We start from the raw sequence: 21,221 nt of genomic DNA on the forward strand, positions 1-21,221 counted from the left end.
ACTACTGGGATTAAATGTAAGCCATTATGGCTGGAAAGCTTTAATATTTAAGAAATCTTGAACTTGCAAGATTGCTCCTAGCAACCTGAGCTTGAGCTCTGACACCCACTTGGTAGAAAGAGTAATCCTCTGACCTGCACATGTTCACCATGCTGTGGTATCTTACACATATACATCACATAGACACGAAAAATAAACGTAACTGTAAGAACCTGTATTCATAGTAGGAAATACATTCTGTGGAGCTGAGGGTTTAGCATAGTGGCACAGTGCTTGCCTAGTGTCAGAGTTGATCCCCAACACTGAAAAACAAGGTCATATGTTTTATAAAGCAGTAGCTGCCATAAATATTGATTCTTCTGATGGATCTGTGCAAAGTAAATTGAAAACCTTCAAGAAAATCTAGCTACTGTAGGTGCTATTAAGAGCATCTGTGATTTATAAAAGGAGATCAGGAGATCAGAATACCAACTTGACCAGACATTTTGAAGTCAATTGGGTGAGGGTGACATCATCACTTCAGAGATGAAATAATTGCAGATGTGCTAGAGACAGCCTAAGAAGTGAAGTTTGAAGGTACAGCTTAATTGATCTCATCATTAAACCTCTACACGTGAGAAACTGTTTTCTGTGGAAGAGTAGAAACCAGTTTCTTGAGACAGAATCTACTTCTGGTGAAGATTGTGCGAATCTAGTTGGATGAGAAAGAATTTGGAATATAAATGTAGGTGAAGGGGTTGGGGATTTAGCTCAGTGGTAGAGCGCTTGCCTAGGAAGCACAAGGCCCTGGGTTCGGTCCCCAGCTCCGAAAAAAAAAAAAAAAAAAAGAACCAAAAAATAAAATAAAATAAAATAAATGTAGATGAAAAGCAGAGTGGAGAAAGTGAGTTCCAATTACGAAAGCATTTCTATAGTGGGTAAAATGTTATTGAAAAAACACCCCTTCAGGGCTGGAGAGATGGCTCAGCGGTTAAGAGCACTGACTGCTCATCCAGAGGACCTGAGTTCAATTCCCAGCAACCACATGGTGGCTCACAACCATCTGTAATAGGATCTGATGCCCTCTTTTGTTATATCTGAAGACAGCAACAGTGTACTCATAAACATAAAACAAATAAATCTTAAAAAAGAAAGAAAAGAAAAGAAAAAACAAAACACCCCATGCTAAGAGAACTCTCCCATTGATGAAGAGTTGCTGACTTTAAAGAAATGCCACAGCCACCGGAGTGTTCAGCAACTACACCCTGTTGTTTTTAAGACAAAATTCCAAATCCTCAATTTACCAAATGAAGACTCAAGAGCCAGACACCGTGGTGAAAGCCTACTAGCTCAGAGAGGCAGAGAAAGCACCCAGATGACCTTCCTACTCCACTGACATCCCCGAAGGAAAAAGCTCCTCCTTCTGCACACTGTCTTAAAGACCCTTCAACTCAAAGACTCTCCTTCTTCTTCTTTCCTGGGCCTTATGTTCACTTCCTGTCAACTGTTTGCTCGCTATGCCTCGTGACCTATGGTTGACTTTATTGAATCCTGTTTACAGAAATCTCTTGGATTAAAGGTATGTGCTGGGGCTGAGCCACACCACAACAAGAAACAGGTTTTCCCGGTTCACAATGTGACCAAACACCTGCAACGAGGCAGGGATGACTCAGCATTATCAACATTGAGGCAAGGCCCTCACCAGCAACAATGTTACCACTCTCCATGATGGTTTGCTTTGTTGCTAGTACTTCTTAGCCATAAAGCATCTCTAGTTGAGCCCTGTATGTTGTCTTTTTATGATGCAATTGAATACTGACTATACTACAAAATAATGTAAATGTAATTTTTACACACATTTAGAAACCAAAAAGTTGTCGTGACTCACTAATGCAGTGTTTGCTTTACTGCCATCTAGAATCAAAACCACAATATCCCCAAAGTACCTTAATTTATTTCATTGTTCCACTATTTGGACATCTAGGGGCCTCTATCTTTCACTGCCCACATTTCCATGAATATCTTTATGCAAAAATCTTTTTGCAGTAGCTTAAAAGTATTACCTTAGGATAGAAAGCTGTATTGGAAATGACTGATTCAGAGGTTTTGAAATCTCTCAAACCAGCCAAATTGCTATCCACGAAGGTCAGGCAAGATTTTATTCCTGCAGTAAGTGTTCATGAGGGCCCATCGTACATGCCCAACAACATTTATCTTTTTTTTTAAAGCCTTGTCAATGTGGCAGATGAAATGGACTCTCATTTTAATTTGCATTGGATTAATAGTGAGGTAGAAAATTTTTGTAAACGTAAGAACCCTTTAGAGTTTTCCTGGGAATGAAATTCCACTGCCGATGTTTGGCCGTGTAGTTGGCAAAGAGAACTAAGAGAACTGTTACAGACTTGAGGAAAAATAAACAACAGAACAATTTAGAAATAAAGAATATGGCCACACCAAGGGGCAGTCAGATTGTTGCTTGGTGTTTGGTTTGGTTCATTGTGTTTTGTTTGAGACAGGTTCTCTGTGTATAATGTTGGCTGTCCTGGGACTCACTATGTAAACCAGGCTGGCCTGGAACTCATTGTGTAAACCAGGCTGGCCTGGAACTCACAGAGATCTGTCTTCTTCTGCCTCCTAGGTGCTAGAATTAAAGGCTTGCAGCTGGCCAGCATAGTCAAGTTGTGCTGTGGTGTGCCCAGTTAACAAAGGGTGGGAGGATGAATCATTGCACAATGATGATGAAACAGACTCATGCTGTTGCCCTGCTCTGCGCTCAACAGCGTTGTTGTTTTGAGGGTGACTTAGTTTCAGACACACATCATTCCTTGTAGTAAATCAATATGACCGGCTTGAGTTTCTCTTCATTTGGTAGTTTTATTTGAATTTAATTAACATATCTGTCTTAGTTTCACAGATTTATAAATCCGTAAAGCAAGTGTGTTCTTTATTTTGTGTTCGTATATATGTGCACATGTATGTTTAAGACAGATGCCATATAGGGTTGGGGATTTAGCTCAATGGTAGAGCACTTGCCTAGCAAGCACAGGGCCCTGGGTTCGGTCCTCAGCTCCAGAGTGGGGAAAAAAGATTAAAAAAAAAAAGAAAGATGCCATATGCCAACTCAGGGTACTTCTGAGAATCTTTTCCCCCTACGAGAGATCAGAACAACATTCAAGTTCATTATAGGAAAAAACCTGTCTCGTTTATGTGTCTCTAAACATAGGAATGTTTAAAGCAATCTGGCGTTTCAAAAGAAAGGTAAATGTAGTGTCTGCTTATAAGTGAACAATTTCAATATATATATTGAAATTTTTCTGTACATAATATTGATATGATTTTTTCCAGCCTTTGGAAATAGCACCAGAAAGAGCTGTTTAGAATTCAGAGAATGTTTTGAGTTAAAACACATTATTCATCAAAGTCAGCCTAGGTCGGAGAGATAGAGAAGAGTGTCTGCATTTATGTACCTTGTCTTTTCAGAACAGAAGTTTTAAGCAGATAGTGACTAAGTAGAAATTCTGTGAAGTGGTGGGCAAGACTCCACATGAGCCTTGGGAACCAGTGGGGTCTGGCCACCCTAATGACAACAATCGGGAAGGCAGCACAGAAAGGGTGGAGACTCATGATCCAGACACCACTGTCTCCTATCTACAGTAAACCACGTCATCGCTGAAGGCAGGGGTTGCCTGCACATCAGAAGCAACAGGAAAGGACAACCTGACTGGAGCACAGAAGGCCATGAAATTGTTCTGTGTGCTACTAAGACGGCAACTATGTGTCACTTATGCATTTGTCAAACCCATTGGACACCAAGAGTGAGCCCTGTTGTAGCTATTTCCTTGGGTGATACTGATGTATTGGTGCAGACCCAGCCGTTTGTAACAAATGTAACCCTTGCAGGAGATGTCGCCAGGGGAAAAGTTGGATATGTGGGACCAAGACAGGACACATGACCACTCTCCATCTCAAAAATTCTATTTCAATACAAAAGAATAAACTAAAACTGAGCACACAGCTTCTTAGTTGATTCAAGCATCCAAGTCGACTGGACCCCGTAAAACTGATAGCCGAGCTACTCCATGTGCCATTCTCATGCTCTCTCTGCCTGGCATATTCTTGCTCCAAAGTAACCATATGGCTCACATGCTCACCTGCTCAGGGCTTTGTTCAGTGCAGTGAACAGTGGCTTTGCAACTGTCTGGGAAATAAATACAAGAAAGATGGGGACAGTCACCCTCTTCCATCCAGGTCTCAGGGACTCAGATTACCCCATCTGGTGGCAGTCTCAGAACACATGGCCTCAGAGTTCTCCAAGGGAGAAGAGAAGAAGAAAGCCCATTAGCTGTAAATGGCTCTGGACTGTGAGATGTGTTCACTCCGCTTAGTCTGTTGGCCAGCACCAACCACCTGGTCCTGCTTCACTGCAGAGGAGGCCAGGAAACAGAACAGAGACTTGACTGCCATCGATGGTGGCAACACCGGCATCCAGGACAACCTGGTATGCGGTAGAAATTCCAGACATTTTTACGAAGCCAATGGCCAGTCTGTATTAGTGGGAGGAGGAGGAGGAATATCGCTGATGTAAGAGCGTGTCCTAAAGTAGGATTAAAATAATGAAGACTCTTCCTTAGAACATACCTACAATTATATGGCTTTCTAGGCCTGCCCCGGCTCTGAGTGGAGCCACAGAGAGATTTATTATGCATGCTTAGGGCTTTTGCTTACTCTTGTTCCCAGCTAGCTCTTATAATCTAATTAGCCCATTTATTCCAATCTAAATTCTTCCAGGTGGAATGTTAGTTACCTATCCTTCAGCCCCAGCCTCCTTCCTCTGCAACTGGCTGGCCATTTCTCCTCGCCTGACTCTTTCCCAGGGTTCTTATCTCCGCTGGAAGTCCGACCTATTCTCTCCTTTGCTATAGCCCATTGGCTCTTTATTAAACCAAGAAGGAAGCAAGAGAGGGAAGGTGTACAAAATAGGATGTAGCAATATAAATAACATACCAAAGTCTGGTCTGCACTCAGCTCTCTGCCAGCATAGAAATCAGCATTTGAACAATACCAAGACAACCTTCTCATGGCACACAAAAGAATCACCCCAACATACATGAAACAGTTTATTGAGTGTTTGCTATGTACAAGACACCATACTTGATGACAGGAACACACGTGAATGAGAAGTAGTCACTGATACCTAGTCAGGGACCCATAATAGAATTAAACTGTGGGAACTCAAAAGGTCAAGTTCTCCTACATTTTAGTAAGACTGAGAGTTTATATCTAAACATTGCTAGCATACTAGGCATAAGACACTCGGTCAGGAATGGCTTCCCATGGTCATAGAAGGGAGGTCTGTATTCTTTTCTGTTCTCGGTATCAAGCTGCCTTTGGGCTTTTCATTTTCCCATTGATACTGGCGTACCCCTCACTCCTCTTCCACTCAGTTCAGAGTAGGCAATAGCCCCAGGTCACTTAGTTGAAACCAAGGTTGCTCAAGTATTTCAAGAACTTCCCCATCTAATATTTTCAGAAGTCTAGTATTTTCAGAATGAACACACCTCACCCCTTGTACACCCCTATAAAGAAAAAGGCAGACTTCTTTTTCTTAGCATTGAACTCAGCCTTGGAACTGCCAGAACTTGGTGACAGAAAAAGTCTGGAAAAGGGATCTGGGGCATGGCTCTGGGCTGAAGCACCAAGGGCAGGGACAGTAGAGAGTTGGGAATTAAACAATGAAAGTCCTAAGGAAAAGGTGGACAACCATGTGGACAACGTCAGTAAACCAGACCGGCCTTGGGTGGAGACCGTTTTGCTTGCAAAAAGGACACGTTACTTCTTTAACACAAAAATATGAAAAATTACTGTCAGCTGAGAAAAAAACATTCAAAATGATAGCAAGGTTCCCTCGTGTGGTACCATACTTCTCTGGTTCACTGTTATACCATGTAGGGTCTTTGTTAAATCAGTTTTATAGCTCAAGATGCCTACCCCAAAATTCATGTCTGTTTTCAAGTTAGCTAGGAAAAGTTTATGATCAATTCTCATTTGTATCATCCTGAGCTCCTCTGGACAGGAATCCAGGCACAATTTAACTGGGTTCTCTGACTCAGGCTTTCTCCTAAGTTGGCATTCAAGGTGTCAGCCCAGCCGCTCAGGTTGGGAAGGTCCTGCTTCCAAGACCCCCAGTTTCTAACAAAATCCTGCTCGCTGCAATCAGTTGGACTGAGGGCCTCTGATCCTCGCTCGCCATTGGCCAAAGGTGCACTCGGATTCTTGTGGTGTGAGCATCTCCGTAAAGCAACTTACTCCATGGTAGCTTCATACGAGCAAGCAGAAAGAAACCAGCAAGGGTATGAGCGGGACAAGCCGAAGCCTTCTGAAAAGCTGGTCTCGGAGGTGACGCCCCTTTGTTTTGTGCTACATTTGCTCACCCAGAGCAGTGACTCAGCCCATACTCAAGGGGAGGAGATTACATGACTGATGTCTAGAAAGTAGTCTCTGGAGTCCTTATTTTTTGATTGTTTATTTAGTATGTGCTTGTGTAAGTCTGTGTGGGCGCAGGCGCATGTGTGCTGTGAATCTCAGAGAGTTGGTCTCCTGTCATCTCACGGGGTAGAGGGTGGAGAGTATATCTCAGGCTGTCAGGGCACAGATAAGCTCCTCTACCTACTGAACTACCTGGTCAGGCCTCCAGAAGCCATTTTAGATGCTGTTAGCCAAGAAGGGTCCGCCTCCTCCTTTCTAAGGCTTCCTAAAATTACACATGCCAAACCTGCTTGCTTAATACTGGCCTATAGTTAGTTTCAAGGTAGGTTAGAAAATGTAAGCAAGAATTCTGGGTGCCAATAGGCCCGTCCAAAAGGGAAAGCTCAGGACATGGCTTAGTCGGTCAAGTGCTTGTCTTAAAAGCACGAGGACCTGAATGCAATCCCAGTTTTTAAAGTGATTGCACACGTGGTGATATGTGCTTGAAGTTCCTGTTTGAGGCTCCCTGGCCAGCTGCCTGTCCTATTTGATGAGTTCAAGGCTTGAGAGAGATCCTGTCTCAAAAATAAGGTAGACATTGCTTCTGAGGAATGATATTCAGACTTGTCCTGGCTTTCATACACACACACATGCATGTGCACACACATAAGCATAAACATACGTATATGCACATACAGAGAGAGAGAGAGTTAATCATGAAGGAGAACTACATCATTCTAGAGAGTAGAATATTTCTGTGTGCGTCGAGACCAGTCGCAGGCCTTAAGGAGAAGAAAGCTGGTTGGAGGAAGTCATAGAGTCTGGGTTCAAATCCCACATCTGCCGCACTGTGTTGCATAAATAACCTGGCTAGTATGTTCAGAGTAAGTGAATTCCCTTCTGTGATACACCTTGAATATGGTAGGGATTCTCCCGGAGAACCATCTGCCAAGGGACTAAGGGTGGCTTGGTGGATAAAACTGTTGTCTGAGATCAGATCTTTGGCACCCATGTAAGACTGGGTGGGAGCGTAATCCCTCAGGTGGCAGATTCCGGGGATCTTTAGGGCAAAGTGGCTAGCTAAAGACAGACCCTGCCTCAGACACCAGACTACAACCTTAGGCTTCCACATGCATACACACCACACACATTCTCCTGCAAAAGAAAGATGAAAGGAAGCATTTAGGATCATTCTAAATGTAGCCTCAGACCCCAGGGACTTTGAAGCCCGGCTGTGACAGAGGCTGCTGTGTCACTCCACACCACTCACCTAACTGCTCTGAAAACTAACCCAACTGTTAGTTTCTTTCTGCTTACTTCGTTGGGTTGCTCAGAAGGACGGCATGTGTGAATTGTTTAAAGATATTCAGAAAAATGTATACACTGGGCAAACGTCACGGCATTAAGACCACTAGGTGGCGGTAGGGAGCAGCAGCCCTGGGTTATGGCCCATGTCCACCAGATGGTGCTGGCATTCAGTAAGTAACACTTGGCTCCTCGGGGACATTTCACAAGGGGCCTTGGAAAGGCACTTGGAGATAGCTGGTGCCACACCTCAACCAAAAAGGAGGGGAATGATACCAGCCGGGGTGGGGTGGGAAGTCAGGAATCCACCAGTGCTGGTGAGCCCTGGCTCCCTGAAGCCCAGGCTGGTGGCTCTTACACACACACTGTGAAGAAACTCTCACGTTCTCTCTAGACTTACACTATATCCCCACTAAGTCTACCATCTTCTTCACAGAGTTACCAAGTTTTAAAACTCTGAGAAATGTCCACAAACAGCACCTGTCTCTCTAACTGTGTAGAATAACTGTTTTAAGCTTTAGGGTCAAGGAGGACCTCAATTAATATCAGTAATATAGGCTGCAAAGTCGGCATATGAATTTTCCCTCATGAGATTGGTATAGAGATTAAGTGAAATTAGTTATAGTACATAACACCAAAAAGCACTTAGGAAGAACTGCACACTTCTGAGCAGTTTATTCATTCTAATAGTGTATTCATTTAATTCTTACCATTACCTCAGATCATATACATGTGTGTGATGACATAAATATGTATTTATATGTTATACATACAAACATGTACATGTTATCATAAAGCCCATTCTGCAGAAAAAGAAACAGTCATATTGCTTACCCCCCTTGTGGCCAGCAAGTGGAAGAGGCAGGATTTGAACCATGTTTAGAGCGTAACCATGCTAATGCTCAGCTGAGAGCAATGCTCAGTGACAGAAACGGGTCCACAGAGCAAGCTAGAGAACCTCAGTTTCTGGGACAGGGTCTGCAGTGAGAAAGTCAGCCGCACTCCCCTACTCTTCCACAGCAGGGAGAGCCACTCGTGTGAGGGAAGATGCTAAGCACTCCAGTTAACTGGGAGGAACATAAGATTTAAAAAGACAGAAAGTAGCTGCACCAAAACCATAGAGAGACAGGCAGGCAGGAAGACAGACAGACAGACAGACAGACGACAGATAGACAGACAGAGGACAGACAGACAGGCGACAGATAGACAGACAGACAGATGACAGATAGACAGACAGATAGACCGACAGACAGATGATAGATAGACAGACGGACGGGACGACAGATAGATAGACAGACAGAGGACAGAAAGATAGACAGAGGACAGATAGACAGACAGAGGACAGACAGACAGATGACAGATAGACAGATAGACCGACAGACAGATGATAGATAGACAGACGGACGGGACGACAGATAGATAGACAGACAGAGGACAGAAAGATAGACAGAGGACAGATAGACAGACAGAGGACAGACAGATGACAGATAGACAGATAGACCGACAGACAGATGATAGATAGACAGACGGACGGGATGACAGATAGATAGACAGACAGAGGACAGATAGACAGACAGACGGAACTGACTGACTGACTGACGACTGAGTGACTGACTTTTGGACCAGAGAACAACGCTTGAGTTCATCACTGCATCTTGCTCGCTCTGGGTCACTGGTAGGCTGTTTAACACAGAAGAGTGCTGTGTTCCTCATCTAAAAGTGGAAGCCAGTGAGCCTCCTTGCAGAATTACCATGAGGGCCGGAGACCAGTGCGATCAAAAGGCCTTTGCAGCATGGCGCAGAGGTTTAATTCTTACTATCCCTACCATGCTTACACACACAGCATGTATTGCTTCACACTGAAACTGCCCTTGCATCTATGTACGAACTGGCAAACACACAGACAAAAATGGCTACTGTGGAATCACCGTGTCATTCAAAGCTCCTCGTGGACAGAAACTTATCAACTGCTGGTGGAAAGGGATCCGAGAGTCAAAGACATTATGCTAGTGTGTCTTCCCTTCAAGATGCATACACAGTGGAGGTGGTGGATGTTTGGACATTTAACATGTGACTTTGGAGAGATGGAGTATACAGTACACATGAGAAGGCAGACATTTATTCTGTCGGTCCAAAATGGCAGAACGGGTGGATACAGTACCTTAAAACTAGCTCTGAAGGATGGAAAACGGTTGAAAAGAACATGCCAGAAACTATCAGAGGCAAGGAGACCAGAAAGGGTGGGGATCATTTGGAGAACAGTAAGCAGTTCAGACTAGCAGTATGAACTGGGCTTGAGTGTGTAGAGGCAAGAAGTGAATTGTGCTGGGCAGTACATGTGGATCCCAGCATGTAGAGACAGAGTTCAAGGAAAGCCTAACCTACAGAGTGAGTTCCAAGATAGCCAGAGCTACCCAGAGAAACTTTGGCTTGGAAAAAAAGATGAAGGAGAAGGAGAAGGAAGAAGAGGAGGAGGAGGAAGAGGAAGAGAAGGAGGAGGAGGAGGAAGAGGAGGAGAAGGGGAAGGGAAGGGAAAGGGGGAGGGGGAGAAGGAAGAGGAGAATGAGGAGGAGGAAGAAGGGAAGGAGGAAGGGGAGGAGGAGGAGGAGAAGGAGGAGAAGAAAGAAGGTGAATTGCAAACCAAGCTGGCACACACCTTTGAACCTTTAATCCTAGCACTTGGGAGGCAGAGGCAAGTGGATCTCTGTGAGTTCAAGGCCAACCTTGGCCTACATAGTGTTCAAGGACAGACAAAGGTACATAAAAGAGGCCCTGTCTCAAAAAGAAAGAAAAGAAAGGAAGGAAGGAAGGAAGGAAGGAAGGAAGGAAGGAAGGAAGACTGGAAGAAAGAGAATGACAGCAAGGTAGTAAAATACAAACCCACAGGACTGTAAACATGAGGAGAGACAGGAGCTATGGGAAGGTTAAACAATGTGGGGAAAGGATAGTTGCTGGATGAATATTAACTGGTTTGGCAAAAAAGAAAGAGCTTCCTGCCAGGCAGGTGGGTTCAAAGATTCTTTCAAACAAGAGCTGATTTGTTATGAAAAGCAAAACCAAAAGAATAACGACCGCAAATGTGGAAATGGAAACACTGATACCTCTGATGTCAATGGGATGTTTGGGCTGAGAACATCGCCAAGAAATGAATGTCTGCCCTGCGCTCCCGGCCTAGTCTGCCTCTCAGGCTTTCTCCATTCCACTCAGCAAAATAAATACAAGAGGTCTAGAGAGAGTGCAAGTGAGATTCTCTGCACTTGAGGACAGCAGACAGATATAATAAGGTATCATACAGAAAGCAGGCAGTCGGCGAAAGTGTCCATCTTCTAAGGGAAAGGGTCAGGGAAGCCCCTGCTGTTTTGATTGGTCCAGAAGAAAGAACTATTGTTACCACCATAGGCGGGTTCTCCCCAGTAAACACTGGCTTCCTACCTGGTAGCCCTAAGCTATGACCTACCTCACACAGCTCTGTACAGCACTATCACAGATCTACACACGCACACACACACCCCACTCACACAGATCTACACATAAACCACTCGCTCATCTACACACACACACACACACACACACACACACACACACACACACACACCACTTATATTGCGAGAGAGAGGGAGAGAGAGAGAGAGAGAGAGAGAGAGAGAGAGAGAGAGAGCAAGCTTTCAATGAGCACTTTAGGACTCATTAAAAAGTATTTAAAATGAACAGTGAGGAAAGTCTAAAGACAAAGACCCAGGAGGGTAAGGGAAAGAGAGGGAGGGAAGGAGGAAGAGGAGAAAGAGGGAGAGGAGGAGGAAGGGGAGGAGGAAGAGGAGGAGGAAGGGAAGAAGGTAGGAAGGGAGAGAAGGTGAGAAGGGAGGGAAGGAGGAGGGGGAGAGGAAGGGAGGGAGAGGGGGAGGAAGGGAAGGAGGTAGGGAGAGAGGAGAGAAAGAGGGAAGGAGAAAGGAAGGGACAGGAAGGAGAGAAGGGAGGAAGGGAAGGAAGGAGGGAGGGAAGAAAAGAGGAGGGAGAAAGGAAGCAGAAATGATTCGGAAAAACACAAAAATTAAATGGCATAATTAAAACCCTAGAAAACTATGAAGCCATTGTACCCATAAAACAAGATAATAGAGGGAGGGAAGGAGAGAGAGAGAGGAATCAGGACAGCTAAAGTGTGAATATGTAAACGTGTATATGAAAAAGGAAGAGGTCTCCTAAAAGTAAAGCCATCAAAACACACACGCCAAGAACTCTTATGAGGGAAAAGATGTTAATTATTCCAGAGGGTTAATTGATGTCATCGTAACAGGATTTCAGGAGGAAGAGGTAGGAGGCCGGAGGGATACTTGCAAAGAAAGAATTTAATTTTTTTCTAGAACAATAAAAGAAAAATACACATTGACTTATGTTACTGTAATGTTTCAAACTTCAGACAAAACAAGCAGATACTTAAGACCTTCTAGGGAGAAAAACTGGATCATACAAATAGGGTTCAGAATACATTAGACAAATGCTGGAATGGGAATTTGGGATCTAACTGAGTGGTGAGAATGTTCTAAAACCTAGTTTATGGAGATTATTGAAGAACAGCAAATTTCGTAAAAGTCACTAAATTGAAATAAGTGAATTTTAGAAATCCAAAATATACTTCAATAACATTGTAAAATAAAGAATGTATAACATATAAATCTTTGGAATGAAATAATAGGGCATTTTAAATGTGAAAATGTAAATTATAAAATAGTAGAATAATGCATATATAAATAGTAAACTTCATTAAAATAACTTTCCATGTAAAGAAATCAAGCTCGGGGTCGGGGATTTAGCTCAGTGGTAGAGCGCTTGCCTAGGAAGCGCAAGGCCCTGGGTTCAGTCCTCAGCTCTGGAAAAAAGAAAAAAAGAAAGAAAAGAAAAGAAACCACGCTGGCCATGGTGGCGCACACTGGAAGGATTTGTTGAAGGGGGCAGAGGCAGGAGGATCATGAGTTCCAGGTCAGCTTAGTCTACATAGTGAGTTCCAGGACATCCAGGGCTACACAGAGAAACCCTGTTACAAAAAGCAACCTCCTTCCTCCCAAAAAAGTAAAACAAAACAGGACCTATATGGTAGGAGAAGCTCCCTCGGGTTGTGCTCTGACCTACACACACACACACACACACACACACACACACACACACACACACACGAGCATCCATGTTTGCAAAATAAATGTAGAAGGAATGCTGAGAGCTAAGAGATGGTAAAGCAGTTTCTTCCATGCTCTGAAAGACATTATTCTGTGCTTGGGATTCTCTGGTTGTCAGACTCTCTGCGCTGCCCACAAAACAAGAACAATGTTTTCAGTTACACCAGGTTTCAAAAAATTTGTCTGATGAAGCTACAAGGAAAAAACAAAATGAAGACATGAGATGGAGGAAAAGGAAAAGCTATTAAAGCAGGACACAGACAGAAGAACTCTCTAGAATGAGGGATCCTCAGGATAACAGCTGTGTGACAAACCAGGAAAGCAGCTGGGGCAGCTGGAGTGGAAGATTCAGGCTTCAGTCTGGGTGCTGTTCCTATGGAAATACAGACAATATGGCTTATGCTGTTACTATACTCCAGTCATCTCCAGGGGCAAATGCTCTTTATGAAGAAGTGTATGTACTTAGGGTAGTGTAGGCTTATCACCCCATTTACTTAGAAGGGAGCAAGAGGATCAGTTGACTCCAGGAGTTTGAGACCAACCTGGACAACAGAACAACACCCAGTCTTGAAAATACATAAAGGGGTTGGGGATTTAGCTCAGTGGTAGAGCGCTTGCCTAGCAAGTGCAAGGCCCTGGGTTTGGTCCCCAGCTCCGAAAAAAAAAAAAAAAAGAAAATACATGAAATAGAAATGAAATCATATTTCCTTATGTTCTTTAACTAAGAAGAATAGAAACATAGTCTGTTTTACTTAGGATTTTACTGCTGTGAACAGACACCACAACCAAGACAACTCTTATAAAGGACAACATTTAGTTGGGGCTGGATTACAGGTTCAGAGGTTCAATCCATTATCATCAAGGCCGGAACAGGCAGCATCCAGGCAGGCATGGTGCAGGAGGAGCTGAGAGTTCTACATCTTCATCTGAAGGCCGCTAGCAAAGTACTGTCTTCCAGGAAGCTAGGATGAGGGTCTTAAAGCCCACACCCACTCCAACAAGGCCACACGTACTCCCACAGGGCCACACTTCCTAATAGTACCACCTGCTGGGCCAAGCATATACAAACCATCGCAGAGTCATAATACTGCAAATTCTGCGTACTGACTTAACTAAAACCATGCTCCAAGGATGTGGGGAGAATGTGCTGTGGTATATAGATGCAGACCCGAGACAAGGATCTGTTCAATTAATTTATCCCGGAAGTGCAGGGGACACTTAGAAAAATCTGAAAGTCTTAGAGGGAAGAAAGACACAAGGTGATTAAAACACAAAAAAAGTGCATCGTTAAAGCAATGGCTGTGGCTGTGGAACTTAAGCTACAAGGGTAGCAATGAGAGATGGGACGGAACATACACTTCAGAGGTGACAGAGCTTGGGTGCTTATGGGCCAGCTCCTGAGAGTACAGGATGCGAGTGAGGGGACATTAATGTTCAGGCCCTCATCCAGCTCCTCCTGTGTGCATGAAGGCAGAACCCCAAAACTTTCTCTTACAGAGATAAACACCTTGACCATTGGAAGTGAGGACTAACACTGCATAGAATGTATGAAGAATCCTCAGGTGGAGAATTCAGGCAGCATGAGAAGACAGCCACCATGTCTGTAATACAGCAAACTAATAATGCAGTCGGGGGCAAAAACCTGAATATAGATAGATGATTGATAGATCATAGATAGATAGATAGATAGATAGATAGATAGATAGATAGATAGATAGATGGAAGGATGGATGGATGGATGGATGAATGGGTGGGTGGGTGGATGATGGGTAGATAGATGTATGGACAGATATATAGATAGATATATGAATAGATAGCTAGATGAATGGATGGGTGGGTGGGAGGTAGATGAATGGATAGGTGGATGGATGGAAGGATGGATGGATGGATAGATGGATGGATGAATGGATGGATAGGTGGATGAATGGATGGATGGATGAATGGGTTGGTGGGTAGGTGAATAGATAGCTGGATAGACAGGTAGATAGATGTTTTATCACACACACACACACACACACACACACACACACACACACACGACAGCTGTTAGGTCAGTGAGATAGCTTGGCAGGTGAAGTTGCTTGCCATCAAGCTGGACAACCTGGGTTCAGCCCCAGAACTCATGTGGCTGAAGCAGAGGCCTGACTCCCAAAAGCTGACTTTACCCCCAGGAAGTCTTCTGTCTAGAACCTGTGAATGGTAGCTCTTTAGTAAGACCTTGACCAAGTGAGAGAGCGAGTGGGGGCTTTGGGAGGAGGGAGATTGCTTTGGGGCACAGCACAGACATCTGGGGAAGGTCAAATGCCTCCGAGTGTCTGGAAACCATTCCCAGTTAAGTAAGGAACAGGAGACAGTGTGAGAATCCTAGGGGTGGAGACACATGAGGAGGTCAAAGCGGGGAATTCAGAGGCAGGAAGGATGAGGAGATAGTGAGTAGAAAAGGAACCTAGAGAGTGTGAAGAGAGGTCATGGCTTTCCAGGAGCCTAGCCATGGACACAGCCTCTACCCTGCTCAAGGAGTCCCCATCCTGGCTTCCAGACCTCTTCTCATCCCTCGTTCTGGTCAGGTTTAATCTCCCCTGACCTCAGTCCCTACGTCAGCACAACTGAACTGATTATCAGTCTACTGTGTGCTTGGTACAGTCAGGGCATGTTTTAGAAGCAGAAATGCATCCAGACCACTTGATAAACAGCCATTCCTTGGTACTTACATCTGGCGTACCAGCCCCTAGCCTCAGCTGCCCTGGTGTCCCTGCTCCCTCCCTCCTGGCCCTGCTCCCCACCAGCCCTGCCCCCCACCAGCCCTTCCTGCCACAATGGAGGGAAGGAGGCTTCTAGGGCCTCTCTAGGGTCTGTATCTATTCCAGTTGGTTGAGCCTACAATATAAGGGCCGTTAAATATTTTGACCATCACTCCTGCTAATAATCCCTTCTTGGCCTACCTGACAGCGGCCTGGTTAGGATCAAATGAAACAGCAGACATAAGCGGCCTCTGCAAAGGCTCCAAGCACTGCCGTGTAGTGGGCAAAAATATTGTTTTAACATCAAAATGCAAAGGTATTGCTGGAGAGAGATGTGGTCACAAAGGGCATGAACACAGAGCTGTGATGAATTGCAGGCTGGGAACAGCCGAGGGAGGGGAGCAGTGGGGCAGGGAAGGGTGGGGGAGAGAGGCAGGGAGGGGAGAGGCTGGAACCAGGCTGCTCACGAAGGCTCCATTCTAGGTCAGTGTGGTGCTGTGTGCAGGAAGAAGGGATTGCATTCCCTGTGTGCTGACCTACACCCAGCCGCCATCACTTGCTGGCTTACTGCCTTTCTCAGCTACCACCTCTCTCCCCTTTCTGTCTTTCCCTCCTACCCTTTTCCTCCCTCTATCTTCTCTCCCCCACCTTCCCTCTTGGAAAGTTGGACTAGAAAAGCAGCCCATCTAAGTCCTCGTGCAGCTCCGGATGTTTTATGGCATTGGTAGAAGTGCCGGGATAGCAGAAGCCACAGCCACCTTGAAATTCGTGGCACCTCCATTGTCTGATGCTTTCAGAACCAAGCTTCACTCACATGTGGTTTTCCTACACCATTCGTTCCAATAATTCTCCTCCCTCCGAGGGCCCTCCCCTGATAAACATGCTGAAACACTTCTCTCCCTTCCCTGCTCATAACGAATTACCTCCTGTGATTTCTGTATTACGGCTGGGGAAAAACAAGGCTCAAAGTAACTAAGTAACTTGCCAGAGATGCACAGGGGACAAGGGGCAAAGCTGTAGCTAAGATTCAGTTTGTCTGTTTTCCTCTTTGCAGCAAACCTGACAGACCGTACTAGAAGAGGTGACTCTCCTAGCAGTGGTGGCACATGACTTTAACCCCAGAAGTCAGGAGGCAGAGGCAGGCAGATCTCTGTGTTTGAGGCCAGCCTGGTCTACATAACGAGTTCCAGAACAGCCAGGGGTACACCGAGAAACCTTGTCTCAGAAAGACCAATAAATAAATAGCAAAAGAAGAGTTAACTCCTCTTTTTTAAATTTCAAACCTGTTAAGCCCAGTGCCCACCACAATGACTTTCCTATTATCTGCCTCATGAGGTATTGATTGCTCTCGACCAAATGGCCCCCTACTGTTTTCCCCTCTTCCTCGTCCTGCATTTTGCTTTCATCCCATCAGATGGGATGGGAGGTTCCTAGATCCCTTTGGAATAAGAGTCAAAGTCCTTTGAAACTGAGTTGCAAACTCCGAGACCCAGAACTTGGTGGGTTACATAAATGAGTGCCACAGGCCAGTGCTGGTGAAGGAAAGGAGCCCCAGCTAGCATGTCTGTCTGTCCATCCATCCGTCCGTCTGTCCATCCATCTGTCTATGTGTCTGTCTGTCTCTCCAGCTCTATGAGGAAAGGAGTGATTTATCTGTTAGTGGCTGTGAAAGGAAGATTTGAACGTGAGGCTCACCCTTTTCTTTCCACTCTCCTAGAGCCAGTCTGCCTGCCTCCCGGTCCTGAACAAGCCAGTTCCCACCACCCCACAGCTAGGACAGGGAGTCCCACAGCTTAGCTGCCATCTGGTTCCTTGATGGAGGAAGAATTCCCTGAGACAATGCAATGGAATTTGGGGAGCGTGGGTGCTCAAGTCAGATTGGTGAAAGATTTGAGGCCCAGTTGTGACTTCCATAACTTGAGGTTGCTGCAATGCTCAGTCTGTCCCAGGGCCATCAGCACATCTATAAGTAGCTGCTTAAATTACAAGTGGGGACCGAATACTCAGCCTTCTTTTCTCCCATGCTTTTCCTTTCTCAGTAAATGGCACCTCCATTCGTCTATGACTCAAGTCAGAAACCACAGAGTCATCCTTTCCCCTGTCTACACATCCAAGCCATTCATCGCTTCTGCTGACTTTGAGCATGCTATCCCAAACCTGAGCACAGTTCACCTACACTGCCAGCTCCCTCGCCTGAGCTGCTGCTGCTGCTGCTGCTGGGCTGGGCTAGCTTGGTCGTCACTCGCCTCATCCTCTGCTTCTGCTTCTGCTCTTCCCTCCCAGACTACATTTTCAATCCAGTAGGAAGGAGCTCATGAAAAATTAAATGTAATCATGTCACTCCCGATCAAAATTCTCCAAAGGCCTCTTGTCTCACTTAGAGTGTAAGCCCGTCTTTGCGATGGTCCACGAGGCACAGTCTGTGCCCCGTCCTGTGCCAGCTACTCTGCCCTCCTCATTGTCCTTCATATGCACCGGGCATACTCTTGTCTTAACCCTTGGCATCTGCCTGGAAATCTGCCCTCAAGTTGCCATAAAGCTTGCTTACTTAACCCTTCCAAGTCTTTATTCAAATGTCGTACTCGGGCTACCCTGTTTTGATTGCTTCGCTCCTCCCCTATGTCACCTGCCTCCCTTATCTTAATTTTCTCAGTTGGATAAAAGGCCTCCAGAAGCTGCACGAGAGGGAAACTTGACCAAGCAAGAGGAGCCCCAAGTCTACTTGCAAAAACACACACTGGACAAAGGCTGTCTTGGCCCTCAGAGGTTTCCTATTTATGCCTCGAATGGGAATGCCAGGATAGGAGATGTTTTCTTTCTTTTGTCCGATTGTCATGTTTTTAGCCTGGCATCAGGAGTAGCACCTCAGGGACAGGAATGCTTCTTTTGGTCACTGCTGTAGTCCTAGACCACATAGAGGCTGCAAGCACACAACATGTGCTCCACAAATCCGCGGACGGAGAAAATCCCTGAGATGTTCGGTTGTGTCCAGTTGAAGGTTGGCACTAAATAAGAGTTACCTGTGTCTTTATTGAATTTTCATCTCCTCGGATCACATAAATTTCCCACCTCCGGGTGGAGTGGAGATTCCGAACATCCATTATCACCCTTCTGCCACCCTCTTTGATTGCTCTCTGCCGAGCCGACCAGAGTCTGGGGTTACTGCCATCCGATACGGACCTCATGTCTTCTGCATTAATCACACTCTACCTTGCCAACTCCAGTTCCACCAGCTAATGTTTCCTGCCATTGTGCTCCCAGTGACGGACTGTCTGCTGAGCAGGAGAGAGGAGATGGAACTGTGGCCAACAGCCTGTCTGGATCTGCACATCCAATTGCCTGCTGCTCTCTGTGGACTGGGAACCTCTCAGGTATCCTTCAGTCCAAAAATGTACTTCCGGGTTCCTTGACTTCACTGCGGAACAAGCTTACCCATGCTAGCCCGTTGTTCCCATCCGTCTTCAACCACTCCCTCCTGTCTGCACTTTAACACTAAGCCTTCTAAGTCGTATGCATTACCTCACCGGTGTACTGTAGAGTAGCTTCTCACCCCTCTCTTACCCGATCACTCCGTCCCCTGAAACTTCCGATCACTACTGTGGTCAGAGTAACCTGAAAGGGACTTGGAGACTTTCTGTTAAAATCTTTAAGTGAGGGGTTGGGGATTTAGCTCAGTGGTAGAGCGCTTGCCTAGCAAGCACAAGGCCCTGGGTTCGGTCCTCAGCTCCGGTTTAAAAAAAAAAATCTTTAAGTGATGTCCATGTAAAGAGCATGAAGCTACTGTAAGACCCGTGGAGTCTGGGCCCCTGCCTGCCCACGTCTCCAAGCTCAGTTTCCTTGATGTCTGGCTGTCATTCTGTTCCTGTGAAACCCGGAGGTACTGAGGTGTTGTTGTTCCCGGGCCTTGCCTGGGGTCTCACATTCTGTGCTTTTCCTTCTGCCTCCTTTCAGGGGATGTTTCTTTATCCTTTACCATTCTACAAGGACAGTCAGAGTGCAGTGGCATCCAGTTTTCCTAGCTACCTGAGTCAGAGTTCCATTTGTAAGCCTTCTGGGCCTCAATTTGCTCCTCTGTAAAATGGGAATAATAGAACCTGAGGCCAGACAAAAAGACACAGAAATCATGAGGCCCAGAGAAAGGAGGGGAGCTCACATCCCAGTGTCTCTCTAGCTGAGCAGCGAGAACTCCTGCATAGTTGCAACATTTTCAGTGAAGGCTGCCTCTGTAGCATTCCTTTCAAGTATAGATACTTTGTATCAAAATAGCAATGCCCCGGGGTTAAGGCACAAGGATGTCTATGATCTTTTGTAGGAATCATTTCATTTCCTCAGACAAAACCCGCTTAAACATATTCTACCTCCTCGGCCCCTTTGGGCTCGATTTTACCCTATTTATTTGAGCCTGTGAGGTGCCCCTTAAGCGCCCCATAGACTAGTCATTTTAACAACCACCAAAATCCTACATATGACTGCTATAAAAACAACGAGCCGGGCCTCTCTCTGGAGGGGCCATGGCCATGCTTGGACCACTCTTGGGTGTGGTTTACTTCCGAGTGCCCTATTTCCTCCCACTACTTGTGCTTAAGCCTGTATTGAAGCATCTTTAATAAACAATCTCTTGCTTCATAAACTACTACTCCTGAGCTTCTGTTCAACACTGAAGCCACGATACTGGTTTGGTCTGAATCTTGGGATGCTTCTTAGGCTGCTGGGGTGACAGTGGAGAGCAATGCTTCCTTTGCCTGTACCCCCAAACACTCACGAATGTGTTTCTGCTAGGGGGAGGAGTGATGGAGAAGCCTGAGTCTGCAGCTGAGCAAACCCTGAGCATGTGCGGGCTCCATTGTCACCCAAGCCCCCTCACACAGGGCCTTGTCCCTCATTGAGCCACTCCCATAGCTGTTCAGACACCAATGACTGCGCTTAAAACAAGATGCCGGGTGTCCTTCTCTGCCTCACCCACGGTAACTGGACCAGAAGGCCAGCCTTTAAATGCCAGCTTGTAAATACCGACTCCAATTAACCAAGTGAATATCTGGGGCTGGTGAGATGGCTAAGTAGGTGAAGGCACCGGCTGCCAAGCCAGCCAGCCAGCCAGCCTACCCTCCATCCCAGACACACATGGTGGAAGGAGAGAACTGACTCCTGCAAGTTGCCTTCCGACCTTCACACATGCAACCAAGGAGCAAAAACAACCACACACACAAGCAATTAAACCTAATTTCTGAAAAAGCTTTCAGCAGGGGCTGGCCTGCATCATTGTTTCAAGGTGGCCCAGAAGCTGCCCTGCCCCCGCGCCCACAGCTGGGACTCTTCCTCACCTCCAGAGTTCTAGGCTTGCAAAGGACTGCTTTGCCAAGGATCGCCCAGGCAAGGGGCCTGCCTTCCATGCAGACGGTGGACAGGCAACATTCCAGAGCCTCCTCATCTCCTGCTAAGTCAGCCTAAGAAGGAAGGGCTGAGGAAACTGCCCAAGGAGCCAGGAGTAGGAGTGTGGTGGGTCCATGTGTGGCAACACAGACAGCTAAGCCTTCTCACACTCTCAGCAGCTTTGGCTCAGCCT

This window comes from Rattus norvegicus, chromosome 11 (genome assembly GCF_036323735.1).
Source record: "Rattus norvegicus strain BN/NHsdMcwi chromosome 11, GRCr8, whole genome shotgun sequence".
Taxonomy (NCBI): Eukaryota; Metazoa; Chordata; class Mammalia; order Rodentia; family Muridae; genus Rattus; species Rattus norvegicus.